A 26,578-nucleotide genomic window follows, 5' to 3' on the forward strand; every position below is an offset into this window, starting at 1 on the left:
GCCCAGTTATGAAAGTCTCTGAATCAGAGCATCTGGGCTTAAATCCTGATTCTAACCGTGGAGAAGTTTACTGACCTCTCTGTCTCAGTGTCTTCATTGGAATCAGCCTCACAGGGCTGTGAGGTTGAGAGATGCTCCCCATAGAAGTGAACTGGCTTGGTGACTGAACCAGAGGAAGGGACCCGGACGTGCTGGGCATCCTGTGAATTACTGCTCAGTGCATCTCTGATTATTGTCTTGTAGAGCTATTTAACCATATTGTTTATGTTTTAATGTGTTTTTGTTTGTTTGTTTCCCTGTTTGTTAACTCCATGAATGTAAATGTGATAATCATTAAAATAGCAACAATAACATCAGTAATAATAGTATAATGAGAGAGCCTCAGACTGTTTTGACTCTAGCTTCATAAGTTATTGGTTGTCTGAAAAGAAAAGAAATAGATTTATAGTTACCAAAAGGGAAAGGTGAGGGAGAGGGATAAATTGAGAGTTTGAGATTAATAGACATACGCTACTGCATATAAAATAGATGAACAGCAGGACCTACTGTATAGCACAATTAACTGTACTCACTAATCTGTAATAATCTGTAATGAAAAGGAATCGGAAAAAGAATAGATACAGGTATGTGTATAATGAAATCACTTTGCTTTACACCTGAAACTAACACAATGTAAATTAGCTATCAGATCAGATCAGTCGCTCAGTCGTGTCCGACTCTTTGTGACCCCATGAATCACAGCACGCCAGGCCTCCCTGTCCATCACCAACTCCCGGAGTTCACTCAGACTCAGGTCCATCGAGTCAGTGATAAATCCAGCCATCTCATCCTCTGTCGTCCCCTTCTCCTCGCCCCCAATCCCTCCCAGCATCAGAGTCTTTTCCAATGAGTCAACTCTTCGCATGAAGTGGCCAAAGTACTGGAGTTTCAGCTTTAGCATCATTCCTTCCAAAGAAATCCCAGGGCTGATCTCCTTTAGAATGGACTGGTTGGATCTCCTTGCAGTCCAAGGGACTCTCAAGAGTCTTCTCCAACACCACAGTTCAAAAGCGTCAATTCTTTGGTGCTCAGCCTTCTTCACAGTCCAACTCTCACATCCATACATGACCACAGGAAAAACCATAGCCTTGATTGGACGGACCTTTGTTGGCAAAGTAATGTCTCTGCTTTTGAATATGCTATCTAGGTTGGTCATAACTTTCCTTCCAAGGAGAAAGCGTCTTTTAATTTCATGGCTGCAGTCACCATCTGCAATGATTTTGGAGCCCAGGAAAATAAAGTCTGACACTGTTTCCACTGTTTTCCCATCTATTTCCCATGAAGTGATGAGACCCGATGCCATGATCTTCATTTTCTGAATGTTGAGCTTTAAGCCAACTTTTTCACTCTCCACTTTCACTTTCATCAAGAGGCTTTTGAGTTCCTCTTCACTTTCTGCCATAAGGGTGGTCTCATCTGCATATCTGAGATTATTGATATTTCTCCCCGCAATCTTGATTCCAGCTTGTGTTTCTTCCAGTCCAGCGCTTCTCATGATGTACTCTGCATAGAAGTTAAATAAACAGGGTGACAATATACAGCCTTGACATACTCCTTTTCCTATTTGGAACCAGTCTGTTGTTCCATGTCCAGTTCTAACTGTTGCTTCCTGACCTGCATATAGGTTTCTCAAGAGGCCAGTCAGGTGGTCTGGTATTCCCATCTCTTGAAGAATTTTCCACAGTTGATTGTGATCCACACAGTCAAAGGCTTTGGCATAGTCAAAAAAGCAGAAATAGATGTTTTTCTAGAACTCTCTTGCTTTTTCCATGATCCAGCAGATGTTGGCAATTTGATCTCTGGTTCCTCTGCCTTTTCTAAAACCAGCTTGAACATCAGGAAGTTCACGGTTCACATATTGCTGAAGCCTGGCTTGGAGAATTTTGAGCCTTACTTTACTAGCGTGTGAGATGAGTGCAATTGTGCAGTAGTTTGAGCATTCTTTGGCATTGCCTTTCTTTGGGATTGGAATGAAAACTGACCTTTTCCAGTCCTGTGGCCACTGCTGAGTTTTCCAAATTTGCTGGCATATTGAGTGCAGCACTTTCACAGCATCATCTTTCAGGATTTGGAATAGCTCAACTGGAATTCCATCACCTCCACTAGCTTTGTTCGTAGTGATGCTTTCTAAGGCCCACTTGACTTCACATTCCAGGATGTCTGGCTCTAGGTCAGTGATCACACCATCGTGATTATCTGGGTCGTGAAGATCTTTTTTGTACAGTTCTTCTGTGTATTCTTGCCATCTCTTTTTAATATCTTCTGCTTCTGTTAGGTCCATACCATTTCTGTCCTTTATCGAGCCCATCTTTGCATGAAATGTTCCTTTGGTATCTCTAATTTTCTTGAAGAGATCCCTAGTCTTTCCCATTCTGTTGTTTTCCTCTATTTCTTTGCATTGATCGCTGAAGAAGGCTTTCTTATCTCTTCTTGCTATTCTTTGGAACTCTGCATTCAGATGTTTATATCTTTCCTTTTCTCCTTTGCTTTTCACTTCTCTTCTTTTCACAGCTATTTGTAAGGCCTCCCCAGACAGCCATTTTGCTTTTTTGCATTTCTTTTCCATGGGGATGGTCTTGATTCCTGTCTCCTGTACAATGTCATGAACCTCATTCCATAGCTCATCAGGCATTCTGTCTATCACATCTAGGCCCTTAAATCTATTTCTCACTTCCACTGTATAATCATAAGGGATTTGATTTAGGTCATACCTGAATGGTCTAGTGGTTTTCCCTACTTTCTTCAATTTAAGTCTGAATTTGGCAATAAGGAGTTCATGGTCTGAGCCACAGTCAGCTCCTGGTCTTGTTTTGCTGACTGTATAGAGCTTCTCCATCTTTGGCTGCAAAGAATATAATCAATCTGATTTCGGTGTTAACCATCTGGTGATGTCCATGTATAGAGTCTTCTCTTGTGTTGTTGGAAGAGGGTGTTTGTTATGACCAGTGCATTTTCTTGGCAAAACTCTATTAGTCTTTGCCCTGCTTCATTCTGTATTCCAAGGCCAAATTTTCATGTTACTTCAGGTGTTTCTTGACTTCCTACTTTTGCATTCCAGTCCCCTATAATGAAAAGGACATCTTTTTTGGGTGTTAGTTCTAAAAGGTCTTGTAGGTCTTCATAGAACCGTTCAACTTCAGCTTCTTCAGCATTACTGGTTGGGGAATAGACTTGGATTACTGTGATATTGAATGGTTTGCCTTGGAAACGAAGAGAGATCATTCTGTCGTTTTTGAGATTGCATCCAAGTACTGCATTTCAGACTCTTTTGTTGACCATGATGGCTACTCCATTTCTTCTGAGGGATTCCTGCCTGCAGTAGTAGATATAATGGTCATTTGAGTTAAATTCACCCATTCCAGTCCGTTTCAGTTCGCAGATTCCTTGAATGTCGACATTCACTCTTGCCATCTCTTGTTTGACCACTTCCAATTTGCCTTGGTTCATGGACCTGACATTCCAGGTTCCTATGCAATATTGCTCTTTACAGCATCGGACCTTGCTTCTATCACCAGTCACATCCACAGCTGGGTATTCTTTTTGCTTTGGCTCCATCCCTTCTTTCTTTCTGGAGTTATTTCTCCATTGATCTCCAGTAGCATATTGGGCACCTACTGACCTGGGGAGTTTCTCTTTCAGTATCCTATCATTTTGCCTTTTCATACTGTTCATGGGGTTCTCAAGGCAAGAATACTGAAGTGATTTGCCATTCCCTTCTCCAGTGGACCACATTCTGTTTATATTAGCCACATTTTATTTATATTAGCTATACTCCAATATAAATAAAAATTAAGAAAAAAGAAATTGAGTGTTTACATCTGTATAATGGGGATGAAAATATTGAAATTGATTTTCAGGAATCAGTAAGATGATAAATTTCAAGTCCTGGTACAGCACCTGGAATATAATAAGAGTTAAGTATTTGGTTTTCTTTTTTACTTCTTATTCCATAATATAAATCTTGATATTCCTGTTATTTTACAAAGCAATCATGTGAGACACAAGAGGAAATTAAGAATCTGATACCCGATGTGGTGCTTTACCACCACGTGTTTTAGGGGTCCTGAGACTCCCGGGCTTGTAGGGAGTCCTGCTGTTGAGAGATGCTCCAACCTCAATGGGCAGGAGATACAGGAAGCCTGCCTGCTTCCCTCCCTCCTTGCCTGGCTTCCTTCCTTCTTCTCTTTCTTTTATCAAAGATGCTCTCATGAATAGTGTGGCATTTTAAATACTTTGAATACAGCACTTTGAATAGATTTTCGAACCAGTTTTGAAAAAAAAAAGAAAAGAAAAAACCCTGAGATTCAATACATTGCCATTCATCATTACCTCCCCTTACAACCCTTCCTGCTATTTTGGTGCAAGTGAGAGCTCTCCAGTCCCAGCTCCTCTGAATTCATTTTTCAAATGCCAGTTCAGGAGCTCCGATGCTAAAATTAAGGTCTATTACATCTTCTGCACTTCCTTTGTCTGCTAATGTTGTAATATGATCTTTAAGTAATTGAGTTTCTTTTGACATGATTTCTTATTTAGAAACCCAGGCTTATTTGCAAGTCTTTTATCTCTGTATGTGTTTATATAATTTGTATTGATACTTTCTCCTCGATTGCCCTCTAATTGTTTTAGAGAGTCTTGGATTTAGTCATTTTTATTTATTTTATAAATAGTCCCATATTACCGAGGGAACTTGATACAAGAACACTAGGGGAAATGCAAACTAATTTTTATAAAGAAAAAGAATAAGTATACTTAAAGGTACTAAGTATATGTCTCAGAACCTAGCCTTTGTCTTTTATTATTTTTAAGCAAAGAAAGATTAACTGTTTTTCTTTTTTTCCTTTGGCCTCTAATATTGAAAGACTTAATTTTATAAATAATGTAAGGGATTAAACTTACCTAAATAGCAACTGGGGATTTCTCCCAAGCCTGTGAGATGGTCGGTCTGTATGTGTTCTTGCTGGAATATTGTACAGAAGAGTCAGTCTAAGAGGTTTCAGGCTCTCCCTGGAAACGTTGCCTGCTAACCCAGTGTCTTAGAGAACTGTTCATTCACTCTGGAGAGGCATTCTGACTCTGGACTCACTCACACACCCCACAAGTGGATTTAAACTGAGAAATGGAGAAGTCATTTGACAAAGTGGCAAATGTGATGTCCGCCTGCATGAGGCGTGAGAACCAGGGCTCAGAAGTGAGAGGCAGGGCTAAGCCAAGCATGGCTTTATGGACTTGATGACCTGTGGCTTGTGAGTAGCCAACGGGTCGTGCTGGCACAGAATGTCTATCTGTGCCCTTTTGGTGTGGGTCTCCCAGTTAAAAAGAGGCATTTGATGTCAGGTAGAAAACATACAGTTTTAACTTACCACAGGCATCAGAGCAGGAATACCAGCTGTTTTACTTAAGATACAGTTGCATTAGAGCACAACAGATTTAAACAACTCAGTATAATCCTAATATGAATTCACCCATGATGATATTAATAAACAATTCTAAAGAATAAGATAAAAATTTATTTGTATGCTACAATAGTGATTTTTTCCCTTATAATTTTCCCCTAAAATGATTAATTTAAAAAATCATGTAATAGAAGATTAATGTTATCCTTTCAAATAGTCTTTTTTTTCGAATTTTATTTTATTTTTAAACTTTACATAATTGTATTAGTTTTGCCAAATATCAAAATGAATCCGCCACAGGTATACATGTGTTCCCCATCCTGAACCCTCCTCCCTCCTCCCTCCCCATACCATCCCTCTGGGCCGTCCCAGTGCACCAGCCCCAAGCATCCAGCATCGTGCATCGAACCTGGACTGGCAACTCATTTCCTACATGATATTTTACATGTTTCATTGCCATTCTCCCAAATCTTCCCACCCTCTCCCTCTCCCACAGAGTCCATAAGACTGTTCTATGCATCAGTGTCTCTTTTGCTGTCAAATAGTCTTAATGAGATCAAATATAATCTAATTAATGACAAAATAATGATAAAATTTAAGTCTATATAAAAACATATATTCTGAAACTGTATACATTCTTAATATATTTAATGAAAGTCAAGTGGTAATCATTTTTCCTATGGTTACACAAATTTTCCCCAAACCAATTGATTATATTGGTTGCTAGTTTGGGGAAGTAATTTCACTGATTAATTTAAAAGTAGTGTATGTGGTGAGATATGACTTTTCTTTAATAAGTATAATAGGAAAATAACTTCTATAAGAATTACTTTTTATTCTTCTCAAGAATCCCATTTTAGATAAAAATAAATTATAAAATCAAACATTTATCAGACAGTTCATTTAAAAACAAAAATGGATTCATCATCATCATATCTTACTTAGTGCCGTTTCCAAAACACCTCATTCCCCAAGTCATTTATGTGCAGAATGTATGGATTCATTGTACATAAACTCTCATTTCACATAATTTACAAAAAAAAAAGAAATTTGAAAACAAAATTTTTACTTAATAACACATGTATGACCCCTTAAATTTTTCAGAGAAAGCCAGGTATTTACAAACTATAGATAAAATTTTTTTTATTATTATTATCACCTTCTCGCAACCAGTGACTTCATAAATTTCAACCTTAAAAATAAACAGGGCTCCTTTCAAATTGTTGTCAAAGGTGAATGGCCAGTACAGGGGTTGCAGATAGAGAGAGGTGATAGGATGATTAGACAGCAATGTCAAGTGGAGAATAGATTCTGAAATGTTATTGAATAAATACAAAAAATAGATAATACCTTTTTAAAGTCTGTTTTGTGGTTGAAGGAAAGGAAGAACAGTGAGGAATAAAATTAGGACAATGTTGTAGACAGAGTGTCTGTCTCTTTCCCAAATACACGGCACTGCAATCCTAGTCTCCCGTATGGTGGCGTCAGCTGGTGATCAGGGCACACGGGTGGGGCACCAGGGAGACAGAGCAGTGCCCTCAGAGAGGAGACAAAGGTGTGAAGAAACCCTCACCCTGTGAAGAAACACAAGAAGACGGTCATCTGAGAACCAGGAGGCAGACTCTCCAGGCGTCTGTCCCTTGGTCTGGGGCTTCCAGCCTCCAAACCATGAGAAAAAGATGTCTGTGTGTGACCCACCCAGTCCATGGTGACCTGTCACAGCCACTGGAGCTCTTGGCGAGAGAGAGGATAGGAAGAGGGAGAGGAGACAGACGGCTTCAGCTCTGTGGTGCGCGGCCCAGACTTGCCAGGGCGTGTGGGAAAGGGACTCTCCTCAAACTCTTAATTGGCTGGTTAACTGCCATCGCACTGCCGTTTTCACAGAGGGAAACATTTCCTTGATGTGGGGCAGATGAAGCCATGCTCCCCGCATAGCACAGCGTGGTCCTCACACAGAGCAGAGGAAGGTTGAGCTGAGAGCCCTCTGAGCAGCAGCTCTGTAGAGACACATTTCGACTTACTGGCTGGAGATTTCTACTTTTCATTTGTTTCAAAATTCATAATAAAAACTGCAGAAAATGTCATCTTCATCTCTGAGGTAATGATTTCCAGTTACCATGTAAGACTTTTCTTTCATGATAAACAACCTTCCTCATATTAAATGAAATGTTTTTGGTTTAAAGTCAGGTACAGCATTCATGTATTCAGCACCCTCCCTCTCAAACAACATCCCATGATTTTCTGAGAAGCAATTTCATAATTTTCTGGTTTGTTTTTGGACTTTTGTAAACATGTTCCAAATAGCAATGGCTTAGAACAATTGCCCGTGAAATGAGTTGGAATAAATATCTAACAACTGTTACTCCTTCAATAATTCTTGAGATTTGTGAATTGCTATATTTAGTGAGCTGCTGCTGCTGCTAAGTCGCTTCAGTCGTGTCCGACTCTATGCAACCCCATAGACGGCAGCCCACCTGGCTCCGCCGTCCCTGGGATTCTCCAGGCAAGAACACTGGAGTGAGTTGCCATTTCCTTCTCCAATGCATGAAAGTGAAAAGTGAAAGTGAAGTCGCTCAGTTGTGTCTGACCCTCAGCAACCCCATAGACTGCAGCCTTCCAGGATCCTCCATCCATGGGATTTTCCAGGCAAGAGTACTGGAGTGGGGTGCCATTGCCTTCTCCGATATTAGTGAGCAGCTACCCTCAATAATGGGCTTTCCCAGTTGCTCAGGGGTAAAGAATCGCAGGTCAAGGCAGGAGACATTGGAGACACAAGTTTGATTCATGGGTGGGGAAGATCTCCTGTAGAAGGAAATGGCAAGCCATTCCAGTATTCTTGCTGGGAAAATCCCATGAATGGGGTCGCAGAGAGTTGGACCCAACTGAGCGACTAAGCACAGCACACACGACAGTAACACTGGGCAGTTGATGACCTAAACCCCAGGGCATTCAGGAAGCATTTATTTCTTCCCCACAAGACAGTTAGGCCAGAAGAAATTTGGCTGATCTGGGCTGCCTCAGCTGGGCCTGGCTTTAGGTTGCAAGTTTGGTCTGAGTCAGCTGCACCTGTCTTTTGAGCCTCCTTGGATCAGAAGCTACATAAAGAATAGTCTGTTGTGTCAAAGCCAAACCAGGCAAGAACGTTTAAACCTCTGCTCCCTCGACCTTTTGAGGTGTTGATGCTCTTTGGGGATTAGCCAGGCAGGGAAGGAGGTTGCATCAGCTACTGTCTTGGTGAATGTATTCAGAAGCCATTGGGATTTTTAAGACAAGGAAAGAAAAAAAGAGTTTCCTTTCAATTTATTTTTGACATTTTTATGCCTCTTTAATGTGGCATCACATAGGTCTCCAGAATATAAAGTTCTCAGTAATATGCATATTTTTCCTTTATTTTATGAAAAAAAATTTTAATTGAAGTACAGCTGATGTATAATATTATGTAAGTTACAGGTTACAGTATAGTGATTCACAATCTTTAAAGGTTATAATCATTTACAGTTATTAACAAATACTCTCTGTATTCTCCATGTTGTACAACATACCCTGTAGCTTACTTTATACCCAATAGTTTGTAGCTCTTAATCCCCAGTGTTTATCCTGCTCCTCCCCCTTCCCTCTTCCCACTCACTGGTAACCTCTGGTTTGTTCGCTGTATCTGTGAGTCTGCTTTTTTTTGGTATAGTCACTAGTTTATTATTTAGTTTTTGACTAGGTAATATATTTTAATGGCCCAAACATCAAAAAGTATACAAAGATGTATGAACAACAAGGTCATACTGTATAGCACAGGAAATGCTATTCAATATCTTTTGATAAACCATAATGGAAAAGAATATGAAAAATGATGTGTATATGTATGTATGATTCAGTCAATTTACTATATAGCATAAATTAATACAAGCTTCAATAAATTAAATTTAAAATAGTATACAAAGATGTAAAGTGAACAGTCTATTCCCCAATATTTTTCCATCATCTTCTCTTTTTTAAACAGAAAATAGTAGTATAAGTATTGCACAATGTTCTTTTTTTTCCAGTTAATGTATCATATATATTTTTCCATGTCAGTATAAAGAGCTCCCTTGTTCTCTTTTAGAGTTGTGTTTTATTCTGTTTAATGAATATATCATAATTTAAAGTCAGTCCCCCAATAAAGAACACTTAGGGTGTTTCAGACATTTTGCTGTTATAGATAATGTTGCAATGAATAATCATATATAAGTCTGTTAGACATTGGTGAGTAAATGTATTTGTAGGAAAAAAAATCCGAAAGTGGAAATGTTGAGTCAAAGTGTTTATGAATTTATAATTTTGAAAAAAACTATCACATTGCCTTTGATGACATTTCTAACAATATTGCTCCCACCAGTAATACAAAGAGAGCCTCTGTAGCTATAGCCTTATAGGAAGTTTGGCCAATTTCCTCACTGAAGAATGAAGTTGCATTGCTTTTATTATAAATGAAGAAGAACTTATTTCATGTATTTGAGAGCTATTTTGTATTGTTTAAAACATTAACTGTTCTTAGACTGAGATCAAGTTTCATAAGTTTTTGGATTTTTCTCTTAGTGCCTTTAGTAGATATTGACCAAGGAGCTGCATGTATACCAAGGAATTAGTCCTTTTCTTGGTTATTGAAACTACAAATATTCCTCATATATATTGAGTTTTATTATAGCTGTTTTTTTTTTTTAACTATTTAGAATTTTGTTTTTCTTTAATACATGGTCTAATTTATCCATTTTTCTTTTGTGGCTTCTAGGTTTTGTGTGATAGAAAAGCCTTTCCCAAAAGTTATTTAAAAAATTCTCAATTACATTTCTTCTTATAATTTTATTGCTTTGTTTGTTAACATTTAGCCTCTGATCCCTTTAGAACTTGTTCTGTGTATGCATGAGATAGAGACCCAGCTTTTTTCTGCATGGGCTACCCAGTTGTCTAAAACCGGGCTTCTCTGATGGCTCAGATGGTAAAGAATCTATCTGCAATGTAGGAAACCTGGGTTCAATCCCTGCATTGCAAAGATCCACTGGAGAAGAGAATGGCTACCCACTGCAGTATTCTTGCCTATTGCCTGGAGAATTTCATGGACAGAGGAGCCTGACAGACTACAGCCCTTGGGCTTGCAAAGAGCCCGTGGTCAGACATGACTGAGTGACTAACATTTTCACGTTCAGCCAGTTGTCCACACCAGCTCTTGTGTGATCCATCTTGTCTCCACAGATATGAAATGCTACTTTTATCATATGCCAAAATTCTGTATATTTTGGTGTCTATATGTGAACCTTTTTAAAAATTTTACATCTCTACTCAGGCATGCAGGTTCTGTATTGGTTTGACGACTGAGATTTCATGGTATCTTAGGTGATAGAGTTACTTATTCCTCAGTGTTTCCCAAATTTCCCTGGATGTTCTTGGTTTGTTGCTGTTCTTGTTCTTTTTTATATAAACCTCAGAATGAACTTATTCTGTTCTGGAAAAAAAATATTGACTTATTTTGGGTGTAGTTATTAATGCATTCACACATTAGCTTTGAGAAGACAAAGGTCTTTAGAGTGAGTTTTTCTATCCAAGAACATAATATATGTTTCTAATTGTTCAAGTTACCTTTTATGTCCTTTAGAGGCATTTTAAAAAAAGGTTTTCTTCATATGGTTCTAGTATCTTTATCATTAAGTTCTTTAAGATTCTTCTTATGGCTTTGCATACATGAAGCTGAGAAGGAAGGGCTTGGTAGATGTCTTTACACCCAGATTCCTGAAGGATTAGTAGAAACAGACAGATAATGTTGTAAGAAGGCAGGTAAAAGTTTTAAGTGAAATGAGGGGGAACTTGGGAAGCTATTGCCTACTGGGTGGCTAACTAGCTTTTGTCATGTTCTCCAGCAAAAGCCACCAGGCAAAGCACAATGAAAGCTAGAAAATCCACAGAAGACTGAACAATTGTCACTTACAAGCAAAAAGGAAATGGATTTTAGAATTTGTTTCAATTAGGTTTGGCTGCATTTACCAGCTATACCAAATAACAGTGAGTTTAAATAAGGTAGAGGCTTATTTCTCTGTTCTACATAAGTGCTGGGTGTTGGCACTCCAACACTGGTGTGATAATTCCATAAATATCAGTGATCCAAGAGCCTTATTTTTTTGTCTGCTACTATTCATAGTGTGTGATTTCCATCTTCAGATTTGCCTTGTGGTTCAAGATGGCAGCCATCATGTACTTTTCAGGCATAAGGACAAGCAACAGGGCAAAAGTATGTGACCTCTTCTAAGGCCTTTCAGAAGCCCTACTCTCTCTTACTTCATCCTATCCTTATCTGTACAAGGGACTGCTGTAAAGAAAACAGAATTTCTGTTACTAAGGAGGATGGGAGATAGGATGCCAAGGAAAATTCTGGTCCCTGAGAGCATGAGTAACATTCTTTTTAAAATTTTCTCTTCAAGTGTATTGCAGAGAAGGAAAATACTGAGAGGGAAATAGGAAAGTAAATAAAATGAGCATAGTTTGATTATTTTTCACCTTTTAGGATCATTTTTAGACAATGTAGTGTTGAGCAAAATCTGGGCTGGAAATCACTGCTTTGGGCTTGTAGTTTTAGCTGTAAAATGTTTTCTAGAGGAACTGAACCTCATGTTCCCTTTTTCTTCTTTAGAATTTAAGCACCTCAGTAATTAGTTAAAATATAGTCCCCAAAGGGCACAGTTTGTACAGGGCTCATAGAGAGGCTTAAGAGATAGTCTATGCCTTTGGATTCAAAAGGCTTTCAGAAAACACAGATGATATTTTTTCTCTTCACAAGCCACTAAATTGGCCAGATTAGGGAGCAGCTCCCCCGGGGTCCTGAGGGAAAGCTTAGGTGGGCACTGGAGGGGAGTTTTCATCCTGTGGGTCTTGTAGATGGGGCTGGTGTAGATTTGGTGCATAGAAAACAGTGTGATAGCTTCTGCTTGTTTATTTTTCTATTATTGAACTGGGGACTTTTCCTCTTATTTAAATACCAATGAAATCACATTCAATAGCAAGTTTATTGTATTTTTACTTTACCACAATATGTATCAGTAACTACTGTTTCATGAAACTTGTCTTAGTTTTATATGTGTGGAGGAAGAGGGGGGGGAGATGGAGAATATAAAATGTATTTTTTACAATCTAGTGAAAAATGTTTGAAAATTGCTGCCAAAGAGGCAAATATAACCTGTTAATGAGAGAAGATTGAGGACATTGACATCTGACATCTATGTCGCTCAGACTTGAAACAGCCCCCACCTCTACCTGGAGGCTCACTTCTCAGACACTCCATCCAGGGTCCAGATATTCTACTGTGTGAAATAATTTAGTTCATAAATGTCTATCAATATATCAGAATATTACATTCCATTTCAGGTTCTCAACTGTAGCTATTCAGCATTTCTCAATATATCTCAAATTATATGCAAATAAACTCACAAGACTTTCAATTTACATAGCCCTTGGAAAACCTTACTTTATTAATTAGTTTTGGTTCTGCTCTTGTATTAAACTTACTATAATTTGTTATTTATAACTTTATTTATTATCATTTGTATTAAATTTATTATTTTCTATAGTAAAATAGAAGAAATTGCATGGTAGCACAGAAAAAAATATATTTAAAAGGAATTAGGGCAACAACGGAGAAGGCAATGGCACCCCACTCCAGTCCTCTTGCCTGGAAAATCCCATGGACAGAGGAGCCTGGTGGGCTGCAGTCCATGTGGTCGCTAAGAGTCGGACAGGACTAAGTGACTTCACTTTCACTTTTCACTTTCATCCATTGGAGAAGGAAATGGCAACCCACTCCAGTGTTCTTGCCTGGAGAATCCCAGGGATGGGGGAGCCTGGTGGGCTGCCGTCTATGGGGTCGCACAGAGTTGGACACAACTGAAGCGACTTAGCAGCAGCAGCAGCAGCAGCAGGGCAACAAAGATGTCTTTCAGTAGGTGAATGCATAAATAAACGATGGTAGATGTAGACACTGGCGTATTGTTCAGTACTAAAAAGAATTGAGCTATCAAACTATAAAAAGACACAGAGGAAACTGCAGTGCATATTACCAAATAAAAGAAGTTAATCTGAAAAGACTACCTACATACTTACTGTACGATTCCAACTATATGACATTTTGGAAAATGAAACACTTTGGGGACAGTAAAGAGATAAATGGAGTCAGGGATTGGGGGAGGGGAGATGAGTAGTGGGAATCTAGAGGATTTTTAGGGCAGTGAAGCTCCTCTGTATGAGGCTATGATGGTGGACACATCCCATTATACCTTTGTCCAGACCCATAGAACGTGCAGCACCAAGAGTGAACCCTGATGTAAACTGTGGACTCTGGGTGACGATGACGAGTCAGTGTTCATCAGTTCATCAGTCAGGTTCATCCGTTGTTAATAAATGGACCATCTGGTGGGGATACTGACAGTGGAAGATGCTGTCCATGGGTCAGGGCAAAGCCTACATGGGAAATCTCTTTTTTGCTCAACTTGTTGTAAGCCTAAACAGCTCTAAAAAATAAAGTTTATTTAAAACCCTTTAAAAAAAGAATCTGCAAGTTAATACAAGAATTGTGAGAATGATGAAAATTGTGGGAAATTGTAGAAATCAGTTCTCCAATGGGTATTTCCATGGACTAACTGCTGAAAAAGGCTGACAATAATGCTGCGTGTGGAGGACAGAAGCCACCATTTGTGATGTATTAACATGAGACCAGTAAGTAAGACAGAAGGAAAAAAATTTATATTTCACTGCATCCTCTTCCTTCAACAACCTTTCTACTCAATGCTCATTTGGTTTTCTTCTGCCTGGTCTCTATTGATTCTGAACTCCTTTCATTTCATAGCAGCAACCTGGAGCTTTTGCGCTCCACTAAATTTCATTTTAAAACCTATTCTTCCTCAGAAGTGATAATATAGATGCCACCCTTACAAGCACAACATTTAAAGAACATCAAATCCCCTAAATAATTTGTTTCTCTATCAGAGGAGGAGAGCTGCAGATGGCGTGTTCAGTGAGCCGAGAACTCGGGCCCGAGAAGCTATTAATTCTCACAGCAGCTCTTCTGCTGTTTTCTGTTCCCAGGAATTGATGTCATTCAGCATCAACTTCATACACCATAAATCTATAAAATAAGAAAATAAAATTAGCTCTTGTATTTTAAGAATATTTATGGCACTATAAGCTTAGGCCATTGTATTTGTTATCTGCTGCAGTGTAACAAATTACCCCAAATGTAGGGGCACAAAGTGAGTTTGTGATTTCAGTTTTTGTGGGACAAAGTGTCTGTGAACAGCTTATCTGGGTTCTCAGCTCACTGTCTCAGCAGATTGAAGGGGGCCGCCAGAACACTGAAGTACTTATCAGATAAATAGCTTTTCCCACTGTTTATTTTGGTAATCCCAGGAAAGTGAAAGTGAAAGTCACTCAATCGTGATTCTTTGTGACCCCATGGACTATACAGTCTGTGGAATTTTCTAGGCCAGAACACTGGAGTGGGTAGCCTTTCCCTTCTCCAGGGGATCTTCCCAACCCAGGGATCGAACACAGGTCTCTTGCACTGCAGGCAGATTCTTTACCAACTGAGCCACAAAGGAAGCCCACAGTAATCCCATATCCTTCTCAAAATGTTCCGATTTCTGTCCTGGATGGAGTAGCATCTCTGGTTTTTCTGTTCCAGTTGCCTTCAGTTCACAAGTATTTACTGAGTGTCTCTCATTTGCCAATTTGGGCTTCCCAGGTGGCTCAGTCTGTAAAGAACCCACCTGCAATGCAGGAGACATAGGAGATACAGGTTCGATCGCTGGGTCAGGAAGATCCCCTGGAGGAGGAAACAACAGCCCACTCCAGTATCCTTGCCTGGAGAATCCATGGACAGAGGAGCCTGGCGGGCTATAGTCCACGGGTCACAGAGTTGGACATGACTGAGACAACAGAGCACACATTTGCCAGTTTAAGGCTCTGGAAACGCAAAATGAATAAGAGGACTTGATCATAGTGGATGAATGGCCTTGTAGAGAAGCAGATTGGGGGAGGGATATGAAGGGAGACCAAATCTGAATCACTTTGAGAGGAGGAAGGAGACTCAGAGCAGTTGCCAGGACCCATTTGTCTTGAGAGAAACTTCCCTACTAGTGAGTAACTGGACATCCGTTGTCAGTGACAGATTGGCCACAGCAGCTGTTGTATTGGGAGCTACAGAGCAGCCTGTCAAGGTCATCTGAGTCAACAGGACTGTTCCAAGGCCGAAGGGCTAATGTGAGATTCTCAGTGAAAGACCAGCGCAAGGAGCAGCTTTATGACGATATTATTGGAATGTACCCGTGTTTACCAACCCACGAGGGGGAGGGTATTCTGAGTAGAGGATTAAAAGTGGATGAAGGCTTTTCTGAGCACAGTTACACAGATGGAAGGAAAGTTCTAGGAAGTAGAACTGAATGCTAGAAGTGTCAACAAACTAGCGGTCCCATCTGATACCTTGGACTTTAATAGAACCCTGGGGATCTTAACTGCTGAATTCCGTCAGCTCTGTGTCCTTGCCCAGCCGTTTCCTTTTCTCCCAAGTATGACTTCACCAATGCCAGAATTGGGCATCTCTGTCTCTGGGGAGAGAGACCCAGTACTTGCTCTGGAGTGCTGTGATGTCAGAGATTACGTTCATAGTTGAGGAGCTCGGTTCCCAGGCTTGCAGTGTGATGAATGGTGTAGCAGCAGCAACAGTCGGGTGCTTCCTTCCAGAAGGGCTTGAGAGTGTGAGTCTGGCATTAGCTCCACGATCAGTTAGGGACGAGGTCTCTGATGGGCACTTGGGTGGAGTCCTTTCTTTAAGAGGGGAGATAATGAGCTGGGATGTTCAAGAATCTTGAATTGGGAATGCAATGGACTTCAGCTACCTCCTGAATATTTGATTGCCCAGTTAATGGCCTCCCAGAGGGATCTCCAAGGCTAAGGTCTTGAGTGTCACACAAGCCCCTGCAACGTTTCCTTTGCTGTGGCTTTTCTAACAGGAAAGGGTCTTGGGTCACCAGGACCAGTAATAGTCCTGGGTCACCAGAAAGACTGGTTTCACCGAATATGGCACGCCTCAACTTTTCACCTCCTTTAAGAGTCAGCCTGTAAGAAAGGCTTGAGGATGAATAACAGACTCTCAGAGGGGAAGCAGGAGTCCAGATGTCTCATGGGGCATCATTTCTCAAAACTGTGTGATAAGTATTAATCACCTGGGCATCTTGTTAAAATGCAGGTTCTGATGTAGCAAGACAGAGGGGTGGAGTGTTGAGCATTTGCATTTTTAACAGCTCCCCAGGTGATCCGCAGACCTCACTTGGAGTAGCAAAATTTGGGAGTACTAGAATAGGGAAAACATACCTAACAACACATGATTAGGGTCTTCCTACGCTACCAAGGCACAGAAACTAGAGGAGACTTGGCTTAACCCATGCAGCTGCAGTGAGAATTTAAGAAAGCTTTAGGAAGACTCACAGATCAGCAAGGAAGAAACCAAATCCAAGCAAATACAGTTTGCTGAAGCGAGTCTCTAAACAGGTCCTCGGGAAAGGACAGGAAATCTGGCAGTTGCTGGAGAGGCAGAAAAACCTAATTCCATTATCCACTAACTCTGAAGGATGAGATCTTCTGGTTGAAATTTTAGGGGCCGCTTATATCCAGCTGCCACCCCCCACACCCCATCCTGTTCCCACACAATACCCCTCGTACCCCACCATTCACATCATTCATGCCACTGGCTCTCAGATGCCTTAATACATCAGGGAAGCAATGGAAGCTTCATGACTTGTGGATGAATTTTAGGTTGTCAGACATTCATGGAGCAATTTGGTGGAGGGGGTAAGTGTGAAATCTCCCTAGGGAGGTGGGGGACATAGGTGATTGGAAGGCCCATTAGAAGATAGCTTCAGTATCCTTTGTTGTAAAAGGTCATTTAAATGTTAATGCTGTGCAACTCAAAGGTTACCAAAATATTTCTCTTAAAACATAATGCAGTAAAACTTCCCTTGTATAATAGGTGCCATCCCAGTACAATCTTAGAAGTAGTTTTCAAAGCTCAAAAGGGTTGCAAAAGTTCTCCTTGATCTACTTGATCACGTATACAAGTGTGACTTGCCTGCTTCTCTCTACTGCTATTTATATCAGCTGTCCTCCAGGAGATCAGCTTTCCTCACAGCATCAGATATAAATAACCACAGTCCTCTATGATCTGCTCAAGATTGCCAGGTAACTTATAACCAGTGTCTGGTTACTTACCTTCATGATTAGTCAGTGATATATTTTGTTACTGGAGTTAATGCTTTTCATACACAATTCAATAATCATTACACAGTATCTCAGTGATTTTATTAGAAGATTCACTATTCTTAATGAGCAGGTGAGTTGAGTTTAAATACTACAGCAACAAGCCCGGCGGAGGTCTTTTGAGGCCATGCCCTTGAGTTGGAATTTTTGTGAGAGACTTAGTCAAGTGCAAATACAGAAGCGAACATAACGTACCCAATGGATGCAGCTGTCTTATCTGCCCCAAGTCTGCTCCGATGTCTTTCAGGACTTGGGAGTGTGGGCTCTTATTTCTGTTCATGTCCCTTATACTGTAACTAAAAGAAAGCTGAAATATTCTTGCTTCTTAGAGAAAAATATCAGTCAACAGATATAAAACACTTTTCAGGGGTAAAACTAACCTGTAATGTTTTTGTCTTGAAACTATCCGTGTTGAAAGCAGCCCTGTCTAGCTTCTGCATGACTCGTCAAACACCTTTGATCATTTAAATCATTTTAGATGTACCTTGATCTAAAATGTAGACTCGACTTCAGGTCATGTAGCAGCAATCATTAAATACTTAGAAAAATTAAAGATCAAAGTTTGGAGTAGCAGTAGAAGTGTAACTATATACAAAAAAGCATTAACAAATAAAGAAGCTATAGTTTTCTCTATTAACATTTGGACTGGTGATGAGTCCAAATGTTATTAAATTTAATTAATGAAATATTTATAATTAATATAAGTAATGCATTTCATTAAGTATTGTTCATGATTTGTCATTAAAATTCAATTTAATTATATCAATAGAATTTTAATGGAATTTAATCTAACATTACCACGCAGCTTAATAATTCGAATTTTAAAATAAATTTGTTGTAAATACAGGTCCATTTTCGTTTTCCATTATAATAAATGAAAACAGAGCCTAATGGCAATTTCACAGATTCAATTTATTAACATCTCTAGTAGTGACATACCAATATTATGCTGCAATAAACATATGTCCTTTTAAAATCCTGATCCCATTAGGGATCTATTGGGTCTATGCTTGTGTTCACTTTGTATCTTCTACAAGCAGCTTATAAAGGAAAGACACTGGAGCTTGATGCAACTTTCTGTTTTGTATTCTTACCAGAGCTGCGGCCTTAATCTTCTCTCTGGTGTACCCTGCCCACCTCATGGATACGTCCTAACTGAAGGGAAAATAAAGTATTGGACATAGTATGAATTTTTGTCATTGCTGCCCTCACAATAAGGTTTTGCTGCAATAACAAAAGAAAAATAAAGCCTCAGATCTCAGTGGCCTGAAGAGCAAACCCCTATTTCCCTCTCATGTGCTCTTCTGCAGGAGCTTGGTGGACCCTTAAACCCCGAGACCCAGGCCAATGGATGCTCAACCAACCTGTGCTTCCACAACCACCAGCCCAGAGAAGCTGCCGGCAATTATGTCCTTGTGCTTAAACCTTCCTCCTGGACAGGACACACCACCAACTCTGCTCACGTTCATTGGCCAAAGCAAGTCCAAGGCCACAAACACTTCACAAGGAGAGGGGAAGTCTGGTGCACCAGAGGTCTATGAGGAGGCGGGCAGGCACCACTGTGATCAGTGATGAGCTCTAACAATTATTGCAAGTATTTAAACCTGGAACGGTAGCTTGTTTATCCCGACACAAGTTGAGTTTTGTCTTGAAATGGTAGTGAGGACTGTTATGTAATTTTCTACTATGAATTGTATAAATGTGCACTCAAGATTTAAGACATACACACCATTATTAGGAATATTTTATGTATATATAAAATATGCTAGAAATATATATATATACTAGAAATATATATATATTAGGGCTATTTTATGTTTATATACTAGAAATATATATTATGGTATATATTTTTATATATATTAGAAATATATATGAAGTGTCTTTATATAGCGGGCTACTGTCCATGGAGTCACAAGTACTGGAGATGACTGAGCAGGCATACATGTCTTTATATATAATATGCATATTATATTACATATACTAGAAATACATCATAATATGTGTTATATATATATATATATATATATATATATATGCATGCTAGAAATATACATACATATATATTAGGAAAACAGTAAGACAGAGGGTCAGAACACTTGTTCCCTCCCATTCCTTCAGTGGGACTGGGAAGATTTTTTGAGAATCACCAGTTAAGAACTGGATACTGAAAAATGGGAGGGACATGGATTTATGGAGAGGAAAGGATGAGCTAAAATACAAAGAAGAAAAATTCAACACAAAAATTCTGATTTCTGGGCTATTCTTAATGAGCACATTTATGTTGTTTTTGCTAAAATATCAAGACCTTTTAATCCAGTGACTCAGCTTTTCTGTCTCCACTTCTCCTGCATTTGGTCTTATTGCTTTGCCATTTAAAACTCTACAGTGGGAGAGATGTTGAAAACTGGGTCCATTGCTCATGTGCACTGTGGCTCCTTAAACCTAGAAAGATCAATTGAGAAATTATTGGTCCTTCACATTTGTTTTATCACTTCTGATCATTTCATTGCTTGAATTGTGCTCTCCAGACTTCATGATTCATTATAGTATCAGATCAATAAAAGATTAAATGTTTTCATCAACTGAGTGTAAGTAACTGTCACACTCCTCAGTGTCCAGGACCCTCCTCCAATGGCAGCAGTCAAGGTCAGGATTGGTCAGGGTACTTGCAATTTTTCCTTAGTTTTACTACTACATTTTAGCCTATGTTTATGGCTTTCTCAGTGGCTCAGTGGGTAGAGAATCCATCTGCAATGCAGGAGACACAGGAGATGTGAGTTCAATCCCTGGTCCAGGAAGATCCCCTGGGAAGGGAATGACAGCCCACTCCAGTATTCTTGCCTGGGAAATCCCATGGACAAACCAAAGGGTCACAAAGAGTTGGACACGACTGAGCAACTGAGAGAGAGAGAGAGGGTATGTTTGTAGAATTGCAGCCATGGTCTCTTTAAACTGAGTTTACATTTTGCAGTGAAATTAAAGCAACTTTTGGAGACAAAAATTATTTGCCTCCTTGATGTTAGTCATAGTGAATTTCCAACTCTTCTTAAAGGATGTGGTTGTATTTTTTCTCTGGATTGCCATAATAAATTACCACAAATTGAGTGGCTTAGAATGGCAGAATTTTATTCTCTCATGGTTTTGAGGCCAGAAGTCTGAAGTCAAGGTGTGGGAAGGTCATATTTCTTTTGAAGGCTCCAGAGAAGAGTCTCTTCACCTCTTCCCAGTTTCTAGGGATGCCCGTGAGTCCTCAGCATTTCTTGGCTTGTAGCACATCACTCCAGCCCTGCCTCCGTCGTCACCTGGCTATTTCCCCTCTGTCTTCCTTGTATATCTCTGTGTCTCTGTCTTAAGGGGTTTAAAGCCCATCATGACCTCATTTTAACTGTATTACATTTGCAAAGACTCTGTTTCCAAACAGAATCTCCTTGACAGGTACCATAGGTTAGGACTTAACCTCTATTGGAGGGACATGGTTCAATGCACAGCGATTATTGAAGCTTTTCTGTAATTCTGTAGCACACTGTTTGCAAGACCCTGGGGAATGCCCCCTCTCCCAGCCTCAAAATCCAGACTAATTTCATTAAGACAAGTCCCTGTGCTTCTGATTGCCACAATTTTTAAAATTCTGCATCATTGTTTACATGCCCTGTGACCTGGTTCCTTGGAAGCAGTTCTCCTTCTCATGATTTTGTTGGTGGGACTTGTCAAACTTTTACCTTCCTTTAAAAAGCATCAGGAGGCAGTTCAGATGAACCAGAGGAGACATGCCAGTGACAAAGGGTGAGTCATTCTTTCCCTCCACCAGGGATCTCTGACAGATACTAATGGTAGCTGTCATTGAACTAAATGTGAAGCAAAGGTAAAAGAAAATAAGGCTTGCACTGCTTTAATGAAGATACTTAAAATTGCTTTCCCTTCTTGCTTTTCAACTTTTACATTGGATACAGTTAGCTAAATGCTTTAAAATAAATCTAAGCAAAATCTTGGAATACCATCTTTCCTTTCAAAGTAACATTAATATAATTTTACATGTAGGAAACAGAAAAACAGTTAGAAAATGCCATTTGGGATAATAAACTGAGACTCAACGGTGCCAGATCATACAGTGGTCCCTCCCACCCCCCTTATCCACAGTTTCCCTTTCTTTTGTCTCAGTTATCCGAGGTCAACTATGATTTTAAATATTAATTGGAAAATTCCAGAAATAAATAATTTATAATTTTTAAGTGCACACCCATTCTCAGTAGTGTGATGAAATCTTGTGTCATCCTGTCTGAGATCCCCAACCACTGATAATGATCCAGTCTCCCTGATCCAGAATCACTCAAAAGAGATGGTCCTTCTGACTTATCACCTAAAGGTTAACAGTGACCTACTACTAGGTCACAATGTCTGTGTCATTCACTCATTTCATCTCATCATACAGGCATTTTATCCTCTCATATCAGCACAGGGAGGCTGAAGACTGTACAATAGGATGTTTTGTATCTTTTTGCACATAACTTTTGGAGAATGCAATGGCACCCCACTCCAGTAGTTTTGCCTGGAAAATCCCGTGGACGGAGGAGCCTGGTGGGCTGCAGTCCATGGGATCGCTGAGGGTTGGACACGACTGAGCGACTTCACTTTCACTTTTCACTTTCCTGCATTGGAGAAAGAAATGGCAGCCCACTCCAGTGTTCTTGCCTGGAGAATCCCAGGGACAGGGAAGCCTGGTGGGCTGCCGTCTATGGGGTCGCACAGAGTCGGACACGACTGAAGTGACTTAGCAGCAGCAGCACATAACTTTTATTAACATATATTGTTATATATATTTTTTGTTATTAGCTATTGTTGTTAATCCTCACTATGCTTAATTTATAAGTTAAACATTATTGTGTGTTAGTTGCTCAGTCATATTGTTGCAATCCCATGGACTGTAGCCCGCCAAGCTCTTCTGTCCATGGGATTCTCCAGGTAAGAATACTGGAGTGCTTGCCATTCCCTTCTCCAGGGGATCTTCCTGACCCAGGGGTTAAACCTGGGTCTCCCTCATTGTAGGCAGATTCTTACCATCTGAGCCACCTGGGAAGTCCAGACTTGATCATAGGAATGTATTTATAGGAAAAAATACAGTATACGTAGAGTTCAGCACTATTAATGATTTTGGACATCCACTGTGGGTCTTGGAACACATCCTCTGAAAGTGGTGGGAAGGACTATAAGTTGAGACCCAAGAGCATCCTTTTGTATTAAACTATATTGTGTGTGGTGTGGTGTGCTCAGTCATGTCTGACCCTTTGCAACCCCATGGACTGTAGCCACCAGGCTCCTCTGCCCATGGCATTTCTAGGCAAGGATACTGGAGTAGATTGCCATTTCCTTCTCCAAACTATATTACTATGTGAAATTAACACATACCATACATTATATATACTAATGTAGTGATTGCCCAAAGGGGTGAAGTGACTTGATTCTATCTAATAGGATTGCAAACACTTTTAATTATAATAATGAAAGATGATATGTTGCAATGTAATCCTGCCAAGAAGGAGACGAGCATGGATTTTGAGGTCTCCTAAGGATTATGTTATTTTATCTTTCCTATACGGACCTGTCCTTAGTTTAGGGAGCTTTACTTGGTAGCCAATTATAAATAAGTAACTTGAGTCACATCCCAAAACAAGTGAATCAGAAGCTACACTTTAAACAAACTATTATATACAAAATGGGTAAACAAGGTCCTACTTTATAGAACAGGGAATTATATTCACTATCCTGTGATAAACCATACTAGAAAAAATATAAAAAAGAATGTATGTATATATATATGAATAGCTTAGTTGTATAGCATAAATTGATACAACATTCTGAATCAACTATATGTCAGTAAAATACATTTTAAACATAAAAATTAAAGAAAAATGTGCATTTTAATAAGATCCTCAAGTGAGCTGAATACACATTAAAATTTGTGAAGCTGATATGACTTGACTATAACTGAAAGATGATTAAATTCCTACACTTTACTCTTTCATAGTTTTTTTTAAGCTGATGTTTACACCTTCATCAAGAGATATGAGGCCTATGCTAATAAAAATGATTTTATTGATTACTTTGGGTGAAAATCTCCTTAAATCAGGCAGATGTTCTTAAATAGCTTGTAAACAGATTGTCAGAATGGAGAGCGCAGCAGATTAGGACAAACAGCCCCTGTCGATGCCACAGACTGGCCAGGAGAGCTCAACGGGAAGAAGAGGGCCCTAGTGTTGTATTGAAGCAAATCCCAAGTGTGTAGTGTGCCAGGGAAAGTTCATGCTTTCCCTGCACTGGCTCTGACACGTTCACACATGAATGTACTTCATTCAGAAGAAGTCAAGGCTCTAAACTGGCATAGTCTGACTTTATTAGAAGCACATGTATCATGGTTCACCCACTCCCTGGCCACCGGTGGTTTGTCCATGACTCAACTCTTGAATAAAGGGAGTTGACACTTGGATCTCAAACAAATCTAAATTACAGATTTATTTTCTTCCTCTTCATATTTCTCCTCCTTGCTCATTGCCATGACAGACCTTACAATTCAGAGAAGTCTGAATAAACTACAAAAGGAATTCTCAACACTCCAAGCATTTTCATTCAAAGGCAAGTCCTGACTCTGATATTTAGACTGAGGTTCTGTGAAAAGTTCAAACAGAATGCTGACTTCTCCAGCCAATTAGAGAGAGTGATTTTTGTTTATAGTTTAAAGCCACCTGGTCCTGAGGTGTTTTCACTTTGGTGCTTATTTTTTTAGTCGAAGATAGGAATTATTTTCATTCAGAAATATGCTTTGGATAACATCAGTCATTTGCTTAATCCTCAGATACCCCTGTTCATGAAATCCTGTGGGCAAATTAAAACCATTAATATTCTGTAAACTTCAGTCCCTGCTGTTAAAACTCACCTTCAACCACTTCCTCCAACTGCTCACAAGGAGCCAAAAGGAAGGATTTGAACTTCATTACATTTTATTTCTCCTGCTGTGCTCTGCTTTCCATTCCACTGAGAATGGCAGGGAGATGGTCCAAACACAGGTAGGTAGATGGAAAAATACAGGCTGCAGAAAGCCCACATATGGAATAATCAAGCTCTTAATGGTCACAACGTTTTTATATATTTTCATTTCCATTTATGTAATCCCATTAGAGTTGTTTTGACATAACACTGAGTCATTTGATTTTTCTTTTCATAGGGTATTTTTTTTTGTTTCTTCAGCATCATCTAATTAAAAGCAAACATAAATTAATATAGCCTGTCAAGGAAATACTCACCATTCATGGTCCCATTATAATTATAATAACGACACTATCCAAAAAGGCAAAACCATTTTTTAAACCCATAATTAACTTATCACTTATAATTTTTAATTTGAAAAGTAAATACCATGGAGTTAATGTTCATAAAACCTTGGTCTGTATTCCTTGCTATCAAAATGGTATTCAGAATAACTTGCATGGCAAATTCTACATACTTTTTATAAATGGGGAAACTTCAGTGACTGAGAGGAAAATAACCTGTCCTCCATTGAGTCATTCACAAACATTGGAAAGAAATTCTCAAATGCATTTCCTGAAAGAGTGTTTTGTGAGTTCACATGCGCTACTTATATCCAGCGTGAAGGAATGCCCTGGTAATAAATAATCTTTGAAGTCTAATGATTAAGTATTTAGTAATAAAGATTCACTAGAAACCAAATGCAAACTAGTTTTCAAAAGAGAAAATATTCCATTTCAACATATAGGCTTGGAAATAGCACAGCTTAAAATTTACTCATATCAGATAACCCTCAGTGAGTTACTGATGTATTAATACTTTGGGATTATTTTATGAACAATAAAACTAGATGATGGTAGATTTTGGTCATAGGGTGAGCTATCACCATTAATGAATCATAAGTAATAAAGAGTAAAAGTAATAAGCTTTTTTTTTTCTTCAGTTGAAGTGATTTTTTATATTGCCACAATATGGGGCTTTTTAAATCCATTTGATTTAAAAAGCCACAACACAGATAATTCAGAATGTAAAGGCCACCCTATGATCAAGTACAGTTCTTTTTGATACATTAAAGTCCTTGAATTTGGAATTAAAAGGCTCTGAATTAAATAGATACGTAATTCTAAAAAAAAAAAAACACCCTGATCTATTGGTCACACTTCTGATTTTGTGTCTTATAAGCAAATCTATAAGGATGCCAGGGGTGTAACTTGCTGGAAATAAATCCCTTCACCTGTTTATAGTATCCTAAAAAAGACTGTCCTGTTCAATCTTCCCACTTCCATCCCTCAACATGTATTTAGTGACTTTCATCAATTAATGCCACTCAACAATATACACCTTCAAAGGATGCCAACTGACCAAAGATATTCTAAATCTTCCCTTGGAGAGAACTGGCAGTGCATGCAAAACAATGGCTGACCTGTTGTCACCCTATTAAGGAGCATACAATTTGGCTCAATTAAAAAAAAGAAAAAAAGTGTTCCAAATTAGCTTTAATACAAGAAGGATTATCCAAGGCAGAGGTGGGGGAGGTAAAGGCATAGAGGGGGAGTTATATATACATTTGAACTGGAACCTAAGGGGTAGACAGTGCTTTTGATAGAAATGTTGGAAACTAATTCTAAGTGGTGGGTCCAGTATGAGCTGAGGCACAGGCTCAGGAGAGCCTAGGTGCATTTAGGTAGTGAAGCATCTGGTGAGGTCTGGACTCAGAGTGGAAACAAGAGCTAGAAAATATGGATGAAAATGTAGGTTGAAGCCATAATTGAGGCGACTTAATAACACCCTATGGACTGAAGATG

At 39.2% G+C, this 26,578-nt stretch overlaps 1 protein-coding gene and 1 long non-coding RNA gene across 4 annotated transcripts in view; both read left to right on the plus strand.

Moving 5' to 3' along the window:
* The window catches only part of LOC112448016 (uncharacterized), a 75,867-nt gene extending 49,956 nt beyond the window's left edge, over nt 1–25,911 (plus strand). The window contains exon 2 of the long non-coding RNA XR_009495952.1: nt 1–25,911. This exon is cut by the window's left edge and continues 41,985 nt beyond it. This is a non-coding gene — a long non-coding RNA (uncharacterized lncRNA).
* The window catches only part of KCNQ5 (potassium voltage-gated channel subfamily Q member 5), a 649,180-nt gene that overhangs the window by 108,620 nt on the left and 513,982 nt on the right, over nt 1–26,578 (plus strand). The gene's annotated exons all lie outside the window — the stretch shown is intronic.

This window comes from Bos taurus, chromosome 9 (genome assembly GCF_002263795.3).
Source record: "Bos taurus isolate L1 Dominette 01449 registration number 42190680 breed Hereford chromosome 9, ARS-UCD2.0, whole genome shotgun sequence".
Taxonomy (NCBI): domain Eukaryota; kingdom Metazoa; phylum Chordata; class Mammalia; order Artiodactyla; family Bovidae; genus Bos; species Bos taurus.